Here is a 14,545-nt window from a genome sequence, read left to right as displayed (position 1 = left end):
CGGCAATCTCAGATCTCGTTATCAGGTCAGAGTCATCTGTCAGGTTCACGGCCAAGAGCGACACCCCCTCTCTCAGCTGCCTCTTCAAACTGTCAAAGTTTGCCCTTCTGAAATCTGGTACTTTAGAGGAATTTTCCTTACGTCTGCCCTGAAAATCTAACTGGAATCTAATTTCTTTGTGATCGCTGTTTGCAAGTTCGTTCCCTACCTCGACATTGCTAATGAGGTTTTCTCTGTTCGACAGAACTAAATCGAGTATATTATTACCCCGTGTGGGTTCGGTTATATGTTGACTTAGGAAACAGTCCTGGATCGTCTCGAGGAAATCCTCTGATTCTGAGTTACCCGTAAGGTCAGTCCAATCTATTTGGCCAAGGTTAAAGTCGCTGACTATACAGACTTTGTTGTGAATGGAAGCCCTGCGCATTTCATCCCAGACAAGTCGCTCATTGACTCTATCAAGATTGGGAGGTCTATATATTACTCCTGTGATTAATTTTTCCCTACCGTCGCTTAATTCTATCCAAATTGTTTCTGTATTCCGCTCAGTTTTTATTTCCTTATTTATTTCACACTTCAGATTATCCCTAATATAGATTGCTACTCCGCCTCCTTTCCTAGTCTGCCTATCGGTATGGAACAATTGGTAACCCGCAATTTGGTATTCGACCGGCAACTCACGTGAGTCTAGGTTGATCAGTGTTTCAGTGAATGCTATTATATCGATTTTTTCGGTACATACCAAGGCCCTAATATCATCCATTTTGTTTCTCATACTTCTACTGTTCGCGTAGTAGACATTTAAGTTAGTCGTGCTCTGAGTCCTCCCTTTACCGCGTTTAGTTTTAAACTCCCTGTTTAATTTAGTTTTGTCATCATTCCTAACACTATTTCCCTGTAATCTTTTACTTTGTTTACCCGCTCCCACTGCAGTTTCCCCCACCCCCGTGCCCATATGTTCCCCTAGCAGTTTAAAGACTTCGATATCCTTTGAACTGCCCCCTCTAGAGACCCAGCCAGGGTTGCCACCCCATCCCAAGACAGGTGCACCCCATCCCTAGCATAAAGGTCCCTTCTGCCGTAGAAGTTGTCCCAGTTGTCAATGAATGGGACCGACATGACGAAGACAATGAAGAAAACCTAAAAAAAATAAACATTAATTTATAAAAAAACAAAGAATAAGTTTGCTTCATAAATGAAAGACAAAACGAGTGATTGTTGCATCATTTGAGTGAGCAAGAACTTTAAAGACGGTAGTGGGGGAATGAGGCCGGGGATGGAAGGGGGTGAAGAGGGAAGGGGGGGTGAAGGAGAAGGAAGTGAGGGGGTAGAGAGGAGGGAAGGGGGGAGAAACATAAACATTACAGAGGTGTGCGGTGAACGAATGGCTATAACACTTACCTCTTCACACTCACGTCGAGCACAAGTGACCATGGTCATGTACACTCTCACCAAAAAGTATCGGTGCAGGGTGAGATCGACGACTTCCGAAAAGATACGTATACACTGTGATATTTCGGGAAGGTTGGTAAGTGTATCCTCATAACCCCCCCCCTCCACTAGGTGTTGCCATATGGCTGACAATCAGTGTGTTTGTTTCCTCTTTTCGGATTGTTGCTTTGTGTCGACTGAATGATGAGCGAGGGTTCGGTCTCGGTGAACGTGGGTATAAAACAGAGGCAATATGAAGCAGTAGAGATCTACACATGCCAGACGACATGGAAACCTCAGAGGGAACACGAGGAGCTATTATTGCCCTTCATAACGAAGGGTTCGGCGTCACAGATATTAGCCGGCGGATTGGTTTCCACAGGAACACCGCTGCACGATGGATTCGGCGATACCTCGAAACTGGTGCTACAGACGACAGGTCTCGGAGCGGCCGTCCACGCTGCACCACCCCTCAGGACGAACAGGTTGAGTGGTTTATTTGGTAGCATTAATTAATGTGGCAATATTCACAAGTATCACAAATAATTTTGTTAACAGGGAGCTTCTGTTTGGTCCTTGTTACTCATGTGATATAGTTAGGAACTCATAGTTCCTCACCTGGGTGGAGTAGGGAGTCATCATTTCTCTCCTGATGTAGTTAGGAGTCTTTCTCTGCTTCTCGTCCAGTGTTGGTGGTGGCGAGTGTACGGCGGACCCTGGGTGTGTCTGGTCCGGTGAGGTCAACATTGACCGCTAAGCACTGATTGTCGCTCTAACACTTGTTTCTTTCTTTCGAGTTGAAATTGGCACTTTTGTATATCACTTGTGGGTTGATCGTCAATCTTTGCACTGTCCTGTAGGTGGGAGGATGTTGATAAATCCAGATGGGGAGGAGGAGATGGGGAGAGGGAAGGCCCGACAAACCAGGCTGGCAGCTGTCTCCATGGTCAAGAGACCACGGGCAGCGCCGACGTTCTCACCCTATGAAGGCTGTGTGTGTGTGTGTGTTTGGAGAGGGGGGGGCTGGTACACCATAACTCCACCAATAAACATACAGTCGCCCCAAGCAACCAAAAAAGACTCCCTGGTACCGTAAGAATCAATAACGTGCGCATACCACATACCTCATACCACATAACCCCATACCACATACCCTATACCATCTCTTATCACTCAACAAAGCGTATAGTGCCATTAGATGCGTGGATGACCAAACGCAGAGCAACCCGGAATTATGGTACTGGCCCTCCCTCCTTTCCCTCCTTCCTCTCCCTTCCCTCCCTCTTTCCCCTGCTCTCCCAGCCCTCCCCCCCCCTGATTTCCCATCCTTTCCTCGTTCCTCTCCTCTCCCATTCCTCCTTCCTTTCCCATCCCTCTCTCCTTCCCCTCCTCTCCCATACCTCCTTCCACTCCTTTCCCACCCCTCCCTCCCTCCTTCCCACCTAATGACAGAGAAAAGGTGTCAGGTAGGTATTTATGATTATTTTCCTTTATTTTCTTCTACCGTGAATGAGACTGTGGTTGCCAAGTGGTGATTTTCTTATTCATATTGTGAAACCGTGAACCGTGACGTCATTTTATCATCTTTCAACATTGGAATCTTGAGTAAATTGTTTAAATCCTACGTAAATCAATCGAATCTTCCATAAATCAATTGAATCATACGTAAATCATAACAATCTTGCATAAATAACTTGCAACATACGTAAATCATTCAATTTTTTAAAAAATCACTTGAATCATACGTAAGACAATTGAATTTGATGTCATAAGTACAAAAAACAAAAGACAATCTACATAATAATATCCCAGTTCATCTCCCGCCACTTTCTCTGTGATCCTGACGATTGAATCTCATATAAACCGTTTTCATATCGTCGGATCCAATTCCCTTTGAGGATGGTGGTGATGGCGGCGGTGGACCCATCAGGTGAGAGGTTTGTCGTCGTCGTCGTATGGTGGAAAAATGTAATATTGTGCGGTGGGTTAAGTCGCTTAATTAGAATCCCCTAGTAGTATCGGGCGGCTTAAAGTAGTGTTGGTGAGATAGACTGAGACAGATAGAATGAGGGTGTTTGAGGGAGGGATGGAGGGGAAGCCAGGGTGTGAATGTGTGTGAGGGAGGAAGGGTTAGGGAGAGGGTGTGAGGAAAGGAGGGAGAAAAATATATAGAGTATAAGGGAGAGGGTGAGGGAGAGAGATAGACTAAGGGTGAGGAAGGAGGTGTTTGAGGGAGGGAAGGAAGGAGGGTGAGGGTGTGTGTGAAGGAGGGAGACAGATGGAGGGTGTTTGGAAAGAGTGTGAGAGAAGATCAAGTGGTTGCTCTCGGGCCAACATAACGACAAACTTTGCGTCTATACTTGTACACATATACCTCTAACTACATGATATAGTTTGCTCTCAATCTGTGGAAGTCATGTAGTGTCTATAAGCAAACTCTTTCATGTCTTTGGCTTCATTACTTAACTTATTAATGGTGTTTAAATAAGGTGTGACTTTTTTCCTGTGACTTTTTTCCCGTGACTTTTTTTCCTGGGACTTTACCCCGTTACTTTTTTCCCGTGACTTTTTTATCCAGGGATTTTACCCCGTTACTTTTTTCCCGTTACTTTCTTCCTGTGACCTTTTTCCTTTGACTTTCTTTCCCTTCATCTGATGAGAGAGGGGTGAGAGCGTGTGTGAGGGAGAGAGTGATTGAAGAGGGTGGGAGAGGGGGAGAAAGAGGGTGAGGAAGAGAAAGGAGAGGAGGACGGGAAGGATAAGAGATGGAGAATACGATAAGAGAGTGTGAAGGAGGGAAAGAGAAGAGACAGACAGACAGAAACAGAAACAAAATTACACCTACGTCTACAAACAAAACATAAACACAGACACGAAAACAAATAAAAAAAAACACACAGTTAAACCTTAATAAAACAGACACATAAGAGTTGACACGCATAGAACGAGACACACACACACACACACACACACACACACACACACACACACACACACACACATAACAACAATAAGACACGCATGGCATTACAAAACGTCTCTTAATGTCATTCAAGGTCATATTGTTTGACCTTTGACCTTGTTAAATCATGAAACATGTGAAAAACAAGAAGAAAATAATGTAAACAGGACGTAGTGTTAGGTGCCGTTGGTCTTTGAGTTAAGTGAAACAGACTTATAAAAGTGTCGTCTTATTGATGATTATATGAATGAAAGATATAGAGGAGGGTGAAGAAGAAGAATAACAACAACAACAACAATGGAAGTATAGCAAAAACAACAACAACAACAACAAGAACCACAGAAGTACAAGAACAACTATATCAGCAACAACAACCACAGAACAACAACAACAACCACAATAACAAGAACAACAACCACAGCAGCAGTAGTGGTGTAACAATAACACTGCGTCTTCCTACTCTTGGGCTAACGTAACAAACCGCGATAAATTAAAGAAAACCGGCGTATAAAATCAATTTCTCTCCCTCAGTTAGAGAGAGAGAGAGAGAGAGAGAGAGAGAGAGAGAGAGAGGGGGAGGGGGGGAAGAAACAGAGATAGAAAGAGAGAAGAATGAAGGGAGAGAAAGAAACAAACAAACAAAGAGAGAGAGAGAGAGAGAGAGAGAGAGAGAGAGAGAGAAGGGACATGCTACCACTTACTTAAGACTCAAGAAAAAAGAACACAACCAAAACATGTGAAAAAGAAAACGGAGAATAGAGACGAAACGACACCAGCAGGAGGGTAAACTAAGATTAACTGGGCGAGAAATTTAATTATGGTATATATTTACTCTTATGTGTACAAGGGCGCTGTTTCCGTTACGTGAGAGAGAGAGAGAGAGAGAGAGAGAGAGAGAGAGAGAGAGAGAGAGAGAGAGAGATACACAATTGAGACACAACATGAGTTAGTGAATTAATACAACACATCTCACTAGCGTAGTATCATCAACACAGCTAACCAAACCTAATCTACACTAAGTTAACCCTAACGCTAACCTAACATAACCTAAGCTAACCTAACTCTAATGCTACCCTAACCTAACTCACCCCAGGTATACCATTAGGGTGTTTATTCATCAGGTGAATTAAGGTGGGGTGACTAAACCTATTAGAGTTTTTGAGTTATAGTGGATGGTAATGCAGTGGAAGCGCCCCTCAGAGAACACCGAACCAGCACAAACACAATTAATAAAAGTATTTTCCGTGACCGTGTAATAGCTAGTACCTGTGATTGGGGTTAATGAGACGCACTGGTGAACGATAACACTTCTATTCCTTCCAACACTACAGACGGAATCAATAATTGTACACAAGCACTAGAGTAACTTCTTAGATTGGCTTACAACACTACAATGGGAAACAAATGTTGTACATGGCGTCAACAATATTATTAAAAGATATTAACTGCATCCGAAAGAACTAATAATGCAGCAGTACTACATACACCAGAACGAGGAATTCATCTGAAACAACCCCTTCATACACCCTACACCACTTAGTGGCATATAAAACACTAAAAAAATATAACTTGCACTGATGAAAATGCCTTAAGTGCGTCAGACAAAATTATAGTAATCCCTGAGGAATAGAAATCCTGATTTATTCAAACTACACAAGAACATGGATCACTCATAGCCTGTCTGGAATGACCCACAAAATACTATAATCCTAACTGTCCTAAATACACAGAACCCGAGGGTTGCAACTACTAACCTGCAAAGTGGCAGGCATTAACAAGAAACCGAGAAAACCATTCATGACCCGTCAGGCAGACGGGTGCTCCGCTGTTTTTTCAATACTCTTTCTAGGTTCAGGAGTCATGAGTGCATTTCTCCACCAACACCCGCAACATGCTTCACACAAAAGTTCAGAATACACCCGCACTTTAAAATGCTACTGCATCAACCAATTCTTGAAGAGGAACTCCTACGTACCACATGTGCAATCAACCATAAGGGCGTTGATCTCACACCTGGACTTGGCTATTTGAGCTACATACTGTACACCCAAGACTGGGGAGATGAATGTCTCTATGTAACCACTAGAATTCCAGGTCCCAGTGTGTGACCCTTCATTCACTCAGTTGGCTTACTCCCAGTACTTCATGGATAGGAAGAAAAGCAACCGTCGGCCCAGCCTAGTTAGGCCAGCTCAGAGTACAACCAGGTGAACCCTGCTCAGCTGAGAGAGGGGTTCTAATTCCCGTTAGTAGGATTTTTCACTGACTGACTGAGGAGATGTGTGGGTGGTTCCTGTGGTGTTGTGTGAACCTAGGTGGGGAGATTCGATGAACCAGATCGACCACATCCAAGCTCTGCGGTCAGTCACGGTAGTTTGGTAACTAGGGACACCTGTCTGCTCGCCGGCCGGGTGGGTATCCACGCCGTGAGTAGGTAACTATATCTTCCAAACCACCATCACCACCAACCATCAACCACCAACCAAGTGGGGTCTCATGACCCTGCAAAAGGAATACTTTGTTAACTACTGTTAAATTCTACTCCGCCTTATCTATACACTGCCTGAGGTCGAATAAGGACTTACTTGCAACACGGATGAACGCGTGTGAAGGGATGAGGCAACGTGGTCGCTTTCCTTGGCGGAGAACGTATTTAGACGTCCGTCTGGGTCAATGACCGTGAACTTCTGACTCTGAGGCCAGGTCAACGCCTGCATACCTCAGGGCGCTCGCCTGCGATCGCCTGCCCTCCCCCCTCCCCCCTCCCATGACGTCATCTATTTGCGTATTTCTATTAGTGTCCTTGGGACACACATAAGATCAGAAGAACATAAGAATGGAGGAAACTGCAGCGGGCCGATTGGCCGGTACTGGGCAGTCCCATTTACACCCAACCCCGATTGCTCATATATCCATCCAACCTATGTTTGAAGCTATCCAGCGTATTAGAGTTAATGATGATATTTGGTAACTTGTTCCAGTCGTCCACTACTCTATTTCCAAACCAATGTTTACCTATTTCGCGCCTAAATCTAAATTTGTCTAATTTAAAACCATTGTTACGAGTTCCCTCCTGGTTGGATAGTCTGAGTACCTTTGTAATGTCCCCTTTGTTTAGCCCTGACTTCCATTTATACACCTCGATCATGTCGCCCCTCACTCTACGTCTCTCGAGGGAGTGCAAATTAAGATGCTTTAACCTGTCTCTGTACTCAAGGTTCCTAATGCCCGGGATTAGTCTTGTCATTCTCCGCTGAATTCTTTCCAAGGATTCTATATCCATTCTGTAATACCTAACATATTTTGAACTGACAAACTATCCACATTAGATTTAAATTTTATAATTGTCCCTAAACGTAGATATTAAGTTCCATATTATAGAGAAATAGAGTTTGTGCTTAAATAATATTAGGTATATAAGAAAAAATATATAAATCTGTGTGTGTGTGTGTCATGACCTACAAGTGAACGCGTGGGTACAGTCGTCCGTGGCATGACCTACATATTATAAACGTGTCTGTGTAAGACTGTAAATGAACGGGGAAACTCGTGAACGAGCGGCGAGACTTTCTTGAAACGCGTCAGGAAGATGTGTAAACCCAGGTCCCAGGAACATAATAATAATAAAAATAATAATAATAATAATAATAATAATAATAATGGATGACATGAACTCAGCCCCCAGCTTATTTCACTTCAAGATTAACCACCCGAACGCTTACCTAACGTGGCTCATTCACACTGAGGGAAAAATCATTGTCGAACAGTTATCAAACAAGACAGATATTGAGCGTAACAACACAACCAAAAATTCGTAGGTGTGTCTGTGTGTGGCTGGGCCAGTTGTAACACTCCCTACGTTAAGGGTCACTCAAGGAAGCACTCGAGCGGATGGCTCGTAAAAAGCTCGCTGAGTGGATGTCGAGTTACGCGGACGTGCAGGCCCTGAAGTGGGCGTAAGTGCACGACCGAAATAAGTGGCAACTGGGTTTTCTTGTATGTGATCCCATACAAGGTCGGGACAATGGAAGTATTTGTCTGTATTATGGTTACTACTACTATTACTTTTGTATCCATTAAATGGCCTCAGCCTCCCCCAATAGCCACACCTTCGCCGCCATTTTATTACCTTAATATTAAATATCCTAATACATAAGTAGCTATCCTATCTGTTTTGAATTAGTTGAGCCGCAGATCTATGCGGCATTCAGTGACTGTAGCCTCATAGTCAATATCTGCAGCAGTTGTCGGCATTGAGGCAGAAGCTCTCGTTCCCCTGAGGCAGAGCAAAGCCGACCGAAGGAGAGAGAAAGACAGTCGACATCTCATCCAGGCTGTAACATAACTTCTGGGCTGCTGCTTCTGTTCGGAGATCAACCCCGTGAGTCTGTCGTAGAAACATCTTGCACTTGGTCCCATCCCACCAGAGGTTGTGAACACTAGAGGAGTGAAGCTGCCTTGATCAACGTTTTGAATTCTCTCCCCATATGCCCTTCTCTTGTCGTTCTCGTTCCTCCTGTGAGCAGCATCGAGAGCTAGGTTAAGGTGACATGCGGCCATGGGATAAAAAATCCTGATGTCGAAGAAAGCTCGCTGTCCCCGCGTCCAGAATCCTCGAGCACTGACGTCAACACGGGATTCGTTAGATGTGTTTGAAGTCCTACTACTACTACTGCTACTACTACTACTGCTGCTACTACTACTACTACTACTACTACTACTACTACTACTACTACTACTACTACTACTAATAATAATAATAATAATAATAATAATAATAATAATAATAATAATAATAATAATAATAATAATAATGAACGATATAAACATCACAGCAGAATCATCAAAACATGAAGGAACTTATCTGGTACCTGACTGTCGTATACAATTAGACATCAGGTACACCGGGTGGCGAACAGTGACTAACCCTTAGAAAACGTGACCCTAAACAAACATGGCGCCGATAAGTGAGAAAGTTTCTTCATTAATTATCGTTTAAATATTTTAAGTAGTCATTGTGTCTGTAGAATTTATGATTAAAAAAATTATACGGTGTTGGCTTCAAAAACCTATAGAATAAGTGTCTGTCTTTTTGTTTTTACAGTTTCAATTATAATTTATCTCACATTTTCTCCACGTATGCACCGTAAAAAAGTCCCTTACCAATTTTTGAGATACAATATGGCATCACAAACTTTTATTTTAATTATATATATATATATATATATATATATATATATATATATATATATATATATATATATATATATATATATATATATATATATAAACAAATTTAATTGTCGTCAGATGTAAAAATGTTAAAACAAATATAAAAAATAATGTCTTGTCATGTTTTAAGATGATCTGCCCATTTCTTCCGAAATCATGGGTCGTTATTTTTTTCCTATAATAATAATTTTGATGTCACCTCGTCCACAAAACTATGACTCTTGAAGGAGTTTACAAATTGTCTTTAAACTCAACAGGAGATTCATCGAGTTGAGGTGATCTACATTTACACACACACACACACACACACACACACACACACACACACACACACACACTTGATTATTCTAATATTTTCCTACCAAATGTATTCTAAATCCATATACATTAAATCTATCACAGAATCTTCCATCACTGTTATTGTCACCATAAAGAAAGAGTTACATCAGCCTTCACTTGACAGAGGCTCCTACACGTCATGGAATCTCGGGAATTTGAGTCTTGGGTGACAAAACTTAGGTCGACTTGAGCTGATCAACTCACATTATACTAAACTTTTTTACCATAAACTGTGACGCTCAAGAAGCCTTTTAACTTTAACGGGAATTGACAATCTGAAGCGAGATGACGATGGTGAAGGTGTGAGGACGTGCGTATAGAGAATTGATAAAGAGAGAGAGAGAGAGAGAGAGAGAGGGAGGGATAACTAAGGAGGGTGAGGGGGGAGGGTAGAGGGAAGGAGGAGGAAAAGAGGAATAACTTAGGAGGGTAAGAGAGAGGGGGGGGGATATCTAAGAAGGGTGAGAGAGAGGGTAGGGAAGGAAGGAGGGAGGAGGAAGAGAGGATAGTTTCCCGGCAAGATGAGATGGAGATTAAGAGTTACGTGACGGCTGATGTAGGCGGCAGGAGGAGGGGACTCGGGAGCCCAGTACGTGTGAGAATTCTGTGAAGTTAGGGTAATCAGACTGTGTGAAGAAGGAATTTAATACTGGTAAGTGACGGAAATATGTTTTATTTTCTACAAGTTACAACACGTAATATAGAAAGGAAATTTATACACTCACTTCAGATGGAATTTTTGTTTACGATTTGATCCATGAAGGAGCCAGATCCGTGTGAATGTTGTCAGTTGTCACGTATCACACACATAGGTTAGGATAGATTGGTATATATCCCCTGTAGTCTATTTATTGATATAGGAACGTTAAATCTCGTCCTATACTCTGAAAATATGTGCATCAGTTGGGATTTTGTCAACAAGGGAGTGAGGATTTGTTTTATGTGGATTCCTCCCCTCCCCAAATTAGGGTAGGGTGGGGTGGGGTGGGTGGGTGGGGTGGGTGGGTGGTGGTGGGGGTGGGTGGGGTGGGTGGTGGGGTGGGGTGTGGGTGGGTGGGTGGGGTGGGGTGGGGGTGGCCATAAACACTAACAAAAACTAAACAACATCAAACACAACAAATCAATCACCACTATCAACATCGTCCATTCCTCTCCTGTCTCCTCTCTCCCTCCCTGTCTGCCTAACCCGTCTACCCCCTACCCCGTCCGCCTCTTCCCCCGGCCGTCCCCTCCCCCGGAAAGAGCCTCGTCACACACACACACTAACACAACATATGAATGAATGACAAACCCCCGGTCATCTCCCCGGGTTCCATTACACTAACAGGGGGTGAGCGGTGACAATAAATGACGACCATCACAGCCGTCCAATATTTACAAATCGCTGCAGTTTCCCCTAAGCCACCGCCATGACCGGGCCTCAGTTTTTCTCCCTTAGGAAACGCAGATGTCAAATACTGTAACATTTGTTCGTATATTTAAATAAAACAAATAAGTTCGGATAAGTTAGGTTCGGTTAGGTTTACTGTGTTTATATGATCAGAAAATGGCGGCCCCAGCTAAAGGTGATTAGTGACCTGTATAGGATCGCCAGTGTTCTTGATAGTGTTGTTCAGGGATTGTTTGAAGCCCAGTACTGTTCTCACTTCCATAGGTCTATCAGCCTCGGCATAAAGAAGTACTTCCTATATACGTCCTGTAAGACACCTTGGCGAGCTGCAAGTTGTGTCCCCTTGTGTTGGTGACGCGTGACATGGCGAAAAATTGTTCTGGAATTACGTATTCCTTCCCTTTCAAGATCTGGAATGTCTTTGTGAGTCTGACAGCCACCCTATTGTGTCCTTGTCGTTCCTAAGGTCTCAGTCCTCTTGGGTTATCCAGATACGATATATAATAATTTACCTGCACGATCCATATACAGTGTGTATATACCTGTGCTGTGTAGTGTGTGTAACATGTTGAATTAATGTAAACTTGTATAACGATTTTACTGAATAAATATCTATCTTTCTATCTTATTAAAGAAAAACATATAACATTTATTGGAGGACATGCAGTAAAGCCACCAACTCTGAGTACAAATAGTAGCACCATTAGTTCTGAGTACACATTAGGAACACAACTACCACGCCACAACCACACGCCATTACCACACGCCACAACCACGCCACAACCACAAGCCATTACCACACAACCACGCCACAACCACAAGCCACTATCACGCTACTACCACGCCACAACCACGCCACAACCACGCCATTACCACACCATTACCACGCCACAACCACGCCACAACCACAAGCCACGCTCACACCTGTCACAGTACGGATTACCCCCGCAAAAAATAAAAAATAAAAAATAAATAAATAAATAAATTAAAAAATAAACTGTTTGACGGATGAAATTCCTGGACACCTCATCAACCGAAACTCTAGGTTAGGTTAGGTTAGGTTAGGTTGAAATTCTTTTACATTGTTTTGGTTGTATTCAAAAAGCGAACTTGTAGATTATTATACAACGTGTAATGAAAAGAATCTACAAGTTATTGAAATAAGTTAAGAATAACATTAACATACAAGTAATTTGTGTTAAGTGGAAGTAACTTTGTAATTAGTGAACACCCAGAGTAGAACTTATTAATTACCCAAATGCTTACAAACAATACGTACTAATTAGCAAACAGTTTACAGACAAAAAAGGGTGATTAGTCTACAGTTTACAGACAAAAAATGGTGATTAGTCTACAGTTTACAGACAAAAAAGGGTGATTAGTCTACAGTTTACAGACAAAAATTGGTGATTAGTCTACAGTTTACAGACAAAAATTGGTGATTAGTCTACAGTTTACAGACAAAAATTTCAGTCTACAGTTTACATATAAAACTTACAAAATAGTTTACAGTTTACGAACAAAAAATAAGAATATAATTATCATTCAATAAATCAATATTAACACTCACTAGGTCCTGTAATACAATAGATGCAAGTCTGGTGTCACTGTGGTGTAGGCGTCCGTGGCACTGTGTTGGGCGTCCGTGGCACTGTCGGCCTGGCCCGTGGTGGCACCTATGTGTGTGTGGTGGTGGCACTCTGGGTGGAGCCTGGCACACACTCCTTCCTCTCACTCCGCGCACTCACTCCACACTGCCGCAGGTCTCCCACACCTCACACCCGCACTCTCCCTCACTCACTCCCTCCCTGGCTAGCGCTCTCCCCTCGCTCTGGCCCTCCCTCCGTTCGTTTGCCTGTCTGTCTCTCTCTCCCCACTCTCTCTCTCCGTTTATTTGCCTGTCTGTCTGTCTGTGTCTCCTCTCTCTCTGACACAACCTGTTCCAGTCCCCTCTCTCATTTTCCCACCCATTAACAAACCATCCTACCCACTCATTACCCTCCCCACCCACCCATTACCTTCCCCACCCACCCATTATCCTCTCCACCCACCAATTATCCTCCCCCACTCACACATTATCCTCCCCACTCACCCATTATCCTCCCCACCCACCCATTATCCACTCCACCCAGCCATTATCCTCTCCACCCATTATCCACTCCACCCAGCCATTATCCTCTCCACTCACTCATTATCCTCTCCACTCAACCCATAATCCTCCCCTCCCCACCCATTACCCTACCCACTCACCCATTATCATCCCCACTCTTAATTTGCACTCCCTCGAGAGACGTAGAGCGAGGGACGACCTGATAGAGGTGTATAAGTGGAAGTCAGGGCTAAACAAAGGGGACATTACAAAGGTACTCAAACTATCCAACCAGGAGCGAACTCGAAACAATGGTTTTAAATTAGACAAATTTAGATTTCGGCGCGAAATAGGTAAACACTGGTTTGGAAATAGAGTAGTGGACGAGTGGAACAAGTTACCAAACATCATAATTAACTCAAATTCGCTGGATAGCTTCAAACATAGGTTGGATGGATATATGAGAAATAGGGGTTGGGTGTAAATGGGACTGCCCAGTATGGGCCAATAGGCCCGCTGCAGTTTCCTTCATTCTTAGGTTCTTATGTTCTTATAGGGTGAGGGCGTCGGCGCCGCCAGTATGGTTTGTCGGGCCTTCCCTCTCCCCATCTCCTCCTCCCCATCTGGATTTATCAACATCCTCCCACCTACAGGACAGTGCAAAGATTGACGATCAACCCACAAGTGATATACAAAAGTGTCAATTTCAACTCGAAAAGAAGAAACAAGTGTTAGAGCGACAATCAGTGCTTAGCGGTCAATGTTGACCTGACCGGACCAGACACACCCAGGGTCCGCCTTACACTCGCCACCACCAACATAAGAACATAAGAAAATAAGGAGTCTGCAATAGGCCGGTTGGCCTGTGCATGGCAGCTCCTGTCGAGAGTTACTACCACTCTCTATCATCCATGAATCTATCTAGCCTCCTTTTAAAACTTTGCAGTGTTCCAGCACTTACTACAAAGTTGCTAAGCTTGTTCCACTCGTCCACCACCCTATTTGTGAACCAGTTCCTTCCTATCTCCCTCTTAAACCTAAACTTATCCAACTTAAATCCGTTGCTCCGAGTCCTATCCTGCTCGGATATTATAAGAACTTT

General features: G+C 43.3%; 1 protein-coding gene across 1 annotated transcript in view; it reads right to left on the bottom strand.

The window, feature by feature from the left end:
• LOC121861922 (aminopeptidase N-like) overlaps positions 1-13,122 on the bottom strand; it is a 33,856-nt gene extending 20,734 nt beyond the window's left edge. The window contains exon 1 of the mRNA XM_042359873.1: positions 12,925-13,122. The gene's annotated coding sequence lies outside the window, so the exon portion shown is untranslated. The remainder of the gene's footprint in view (positions 1-12,924) is intronic.
• Positions 13,123-14,545: the final 1,423 nt, after the last annotated feature.

The sequence above is a fragment of the Homarus americanus genome, unplaced genomic scaffold (genome assembly GCF_018991925.1).
Source record: "Homarus americanus isolate GMGI-L3 unplaced genomic scaffold, GMGI_Hamer_2.0 scaffold11407, whole genome shotgun sequence".
In the NCBI taxonomy this organism is placed as follows: domain Eukaryota; kingdom Metazoa; phylum Arthropoda; class Malacostraca; order Decapoda; family Nephropidae; genus Homarus; species Homarus americanus.
Note: the sequence above shows the minus strand (reverse complement) of the source record. Positions and strands in the feature narration are given on the sequence as shown.